At 34.5% G+C, this 4,715-nt stretch overlaps 1 non-coding gene across 1 annotated transcript; it reads right to left on the bottom strand.

The window, feature by feature from the left end:
- Positions 1 to 1,856: 1,856 nt before the first annotated feature.
- Positions 1,857 to 1,928, bottom strand: TRNAH-GUG (transfer RNA histidin (anticodon GUG)). Its single transcript has one exon. It is a non-coding gene; the product is annotated as a tRNA-His (tRNA).
- Between the last annotated feature and the right edge of the window lie 2,787 nt (positions 1,929 to 4,715).

The raw sequence follows: 4,715 nt of genomic DNA, 5'->3' as shown, positions 1-4,715 counted from the left end.
TGTATTTTGCGGTTAGAATCTTTACAAAAAATCAGTAACTACAGTTTTTGAACTATCTTGGTAGTATCAAATGCAAGCAATCATGTTAAGTAGGGTTAAGAAAGGGACGCTTGTAATGCTGGTACCTAACCTACCATGATGAATGACTGGAAGGCATGTAACTAGCAAAAGAAGGATTAAAGCAGACTGAATGCTGTAGGAATTAGATTCTTGAGGCGTACGTGTGGTAGAAATGTAAAACGTGTGGAAATTCACAAATAATGCACGGCTGATGTAAGCGTGGTGAGTAATATTAAGAAAGGGACGCTTAGAATGTTTGGCCATTTAGAGCGGATGAACGAACATATGACGCGGTAGTGAAATATAAAAGAAGTCAGGAACGCCCGAGAAAGACACGACCCAGCGAGCCAGTTGCTTGAGCCGTGTCAAGAAAAAAATAAGGTCAGGTTAGGTTAGGTATTTATGAGACGATATTTGAATTTGAATCTTGCAAGGGGTGTGTTCCAAGAGCGAGTTTTTGGCGGTCCATCCTCTCGAGCCAGGGCTACCCAAATATAGATAGGTGATTTCTATGAATTAAAATTAGTCATAAATTTAGAGTTTTTTTTTAAATTTTTAAAACCTACAAATGGTGAAATCTATATGGATTATTTGGCTTTAAACCGCAGTTAGCAGTTCATATGTTTTTGCATTCATATTTGGAGGTATGATATTAATTAAATCGAATGGCTGAATTGAAAACCGAACACTCGGAAATCTCCATTGCTCGAGTGGAAGATGCACCATCATGTTCCGTCCAAATGTGAAAACTAATGTTCTCGCGACAATAAAACATCTATGGTTAATACAGTGTATATTATTTGTAAATTCTTTTGCTTTTTATTTTTACTATAGTTTCTGAGCCCTCGAAACGTGGGAACGAATTTATCGGAAAATTTAAATTTATTTAGGTGTTGACGTCGTTGCAACAAAAATTCTTAAATCAACATTAAAATTGATCGAATCATCGGTTCAGGTAATGGCCCAATGCATCATACATGCTTTTAGGAAAAATAGGACTAAAAATTTTACCACCACTACAATTACATTTAATGCCGATAAACTACCTTAGGGGTATTATTTAATTATAACGAAGAATAAACATAAAAATATCTAATATTCAATACGTTAAGATGCTCTTGTTTTATATTTTCAACAGATACCTAAAAATCTGCATATCATTAATGAAATCAAAAATATTTTGTAGAAAAATAAATACAAAAATTCTTACAACAATAGTTTTTGAATTAACCAATAACGATTTTCTAACGTTTTTGTCAAAAATTAAAATTTGTATTGCAGGAATAATGTAATAAAACTGAGATATTATGGAAGCCTTATTTCCACTCTCTTGCCTCTGAATTGCGGTTAATATGTAGAAAATTTTATTTTTTCCATTTTGTTAATGATTTTTTTTTCATGTGAATACCGCACAAGAACCCACTGCTCCCAACCGTCTAGAGCCAGTGAGATTATGGCATCGCCAATTGGGGGTGTGTTGTGAGGCTGAAGAAAATAGGGAGCGAAGGAGATGGGAAATACCTGGCTATTCATATCTGGTCACCAAACAAAGCCAAAGCCATCAACACAGTCATGCAACGTTTCAATTCAGAATACCAGGGCCATACTGAGTGTATCTTTCACTCTGGAACGTGCCCCAAATATAGGTACTTTATATTATTTTATCCAAATAGAATCTACTTCCTGGGATTCCTATTTCAAATTTTCGTTTGAGTGTTGCTGATATTGTCTGCTACTCATATTAAAAAAAAAATCAAATTTAAAAAAAAACTCCGCCATGACAGTGTATTAAGCACTGCCGTGACCAGGAGTCGAACCTGGGTTACCACGGCCACAACGTGGGGTCCTAACCACTAGACGATCACGGCTATCGGAGCACTTGTCAGCACCGACAACAACTCTAAACACATTCCAGTTATAAATGTTCTAACTGATCTACTTTCACTACTTCTTACGAACGAGGTAGGTACTTGATTATAACGGTTCCGCTCTCTTACGAAATGACTATTCGGAATTCAATTGCGTACAAACATAACTTGGTGTCAAAATTTTTATATTTTAGTTTGGTTTTAATTTAAAGTATTTTTTAATAATAAACTGAAATAATAATCGTTATTATATGTTCGCAGTGTATTACAAAGTAAACTGCTTTTCCTCGCAATAACTAGACAAGGCGCTTGTTTTCGGTGACGGGATTTCAGGTAGTAGTTTAAATAGTAAAGTCGTATAAGTAATAAAATAAAGGTAACTCCATTAATGGAGGACTGAACGCAGTTGGCGCTAAAAAAATGTCCAAAGAAGCGAAGTTAGCAGTCCACAATGGAGTGCATGTATGGAAGTGAGGTGTCTGTTGTATGGAAGTGAGGCATGGAACTAGCAAAGAAAGGATGAAAGTAGATTGAATGCTGTTGAAATGAGATCCCTGAGGCGTATGTGTGGTAAAAACATGTATGATCGTATGAGGAACGTGGAGATCCGCAAAGAGTGCAAGGCTGATGTAAGCGTAGTGAGTAAGATTAAGAAAGGGACGCTTAGATGGTTTGGGCATGTAGAGCGAATGAGCCAAGAAAGGAGTGTAAGGAGAATATACGATGCAAATGTGAATGGTAGCAGAAGTCGGGGACGCCCGAGGAAGATATGGCACGACCAAGTGAATCAGATACTTGAGTCGGGCCATGTCAAGAGTCAGAACAATAGAAGAGTATGTATGAGACGATGAATAAATCTGAATGAGGCAAGGAGTGTGTGCCAAGACCGAGTTGTTTGGCGGTCCGTCCTCTCTACCTACCCCTGCGGGGAAACGGCGTGATGGTTAGTTAGTTAGTTACTTAGCTATGAATATATATAAAAAGTTTTTTTCACTATAGTAGATTTATTTTAAAATTTAAATGAAAACTTTAAAAAATTGACTTGACAGAGGATTGAACCTTCCTTTCCACGGACTGAAGTCAACCACGCTTACAACCTCACAAAATGCCGATCGGGTAGAACTAACATTTTTTCTTTTATTAACTGCAGACATATCACCGAATATGTCTGCATGTGTGTACGTGATTGCCACCAAAAGTTGAGAGAAATCATAGTCGGTCGAGAAGTTGGTTATTTTCGGCTTCCAAGATTTCAATTCATTTTTTATTTATTTTTTTAAAGAAAGACAAACATTCCCGGGTTACGAATAACCTGAAAATATTTGAAAATCTCCTACTACCACCACAGTAAGCTGAAAATGTTGCTTGTGTTGTGATGGAGGAGTTAGCCAGCCGAGGAATTGAACACACTACGCCTGAGTGGGACCCAAGCGCGATGTCAACTCGGCCACCGACCGGTCTACTTGAATTAATTCCCAAAAACAAAAATGAAGTTCAAATAGACGTATTTAACCATGAAGAAAAATTCAAGATTTTAAAGAAAACAGAGAAAAATATTGATAATAATAATGGACTTGTGCAGTCTTTGGTAACTGACAATCATGAATATTTACGAGAATTTTTAGATTTTGGAAGGTTGTTAAGGCGAAGCTTAGTGCCAAATCACTATTTTGATTAATTTTTATAACGAATTGGGGTAGATTATGAATACCAAAAAATATGCTTTGGATAAATTGAAAGTTTTCCTATCGCTTCGCTTGAGTAAAATACAAATAAATAAATAAATTACTCATTCAAAAATATAAATGCAAACTACTAAAATATTTTTTTTTTAATAGAAATGTATGAACGCATAAAGGAAACAACTTAAGAAAAATACAGTATTATAGCTAAGATTATCTGTGACAGTTGATTAACTTTTTTGCTTTCTTATAAAATTATTTACAAAAGTAATAAAAAACAGTTTTTTGCTTGAAATCGCACGTTACCTACGATATAAGGTATACCAAGAATATACAAATTTTTCCTCTTAAAGTGATTTATTCTTGGGTTGTTATGCCGCGATGCACTACTTCCTTTTTTAGCCAGCGGAAAAAAATAAATACAACAAAAATAAATCACGATAATTCTTTCGACCGTGAATATTTTAAATCAAATCCGTTGTTAAGGCAAGTTTTTGTTGGAGAACACATAGATACAGACAGTATATAATAAACGTGAAAGTAAAAAAAGATTAATTGGAGAATTTGCCTGCATCCTAACTATTTCTTACGGATTAACATAACAATTCAAAAATAAAGAAATAATAAGCCTTTACAAGTATAATATTACTTAGAAAGTTAAAATAACAATAGTTAATTAAAAAGTAGGAGAAAGTGTACAATATCCGTTAACAAATGTTTACAAATATTTTTTAGAGAATAGAGGGTCAAGTCAATTAGTTCGAAAATGTTATTAAACAGAAAAAGTGAGAGTGTACATAATGTATGAACGAAATATGTCAAGGTTGTTGTTTTTGTAGGAAAAAAAGCTTTCAATTTTCTACTAAAGGTGCTATATGTATCAAAAAATATGTCGGAATCCTACAGGTTTTGATATTTGTTTATGTATTTATGTATTCCCGCTTAAGTGAGCTCATTCTGAAATTGGGGCACTGCAGAAATTTCTTCTGGATACTATTAATATTGTCTTTATAAATACCGTAAGGTGGAGTCCATATGGAGGAGCAATATTCAATAATAATAATTATATGGTAAAGGAGAAAGTAGACTGTTACTGATAAAAAAA

Source organism: Hesperophylax consimilis, chromosome 6, assembly GCF_061612785.1.
Source record: "Hesperophylax consimilis isolate HC1 chromosome 6, BYU_Hcon_1.0, whole genome shotgun sequence".
Taxonomy (NCBI): Eukaryota; Metazoa; Arthropoda; class Insecta; order Trichoptera; family Limnephilidae; genus Hesperophylax; species Hesperophylax consimilis.
Note: the sequence above shows the minus strand (reverse complement) of the source record. Positions and strands in the feature narration are given on the sequence as shown.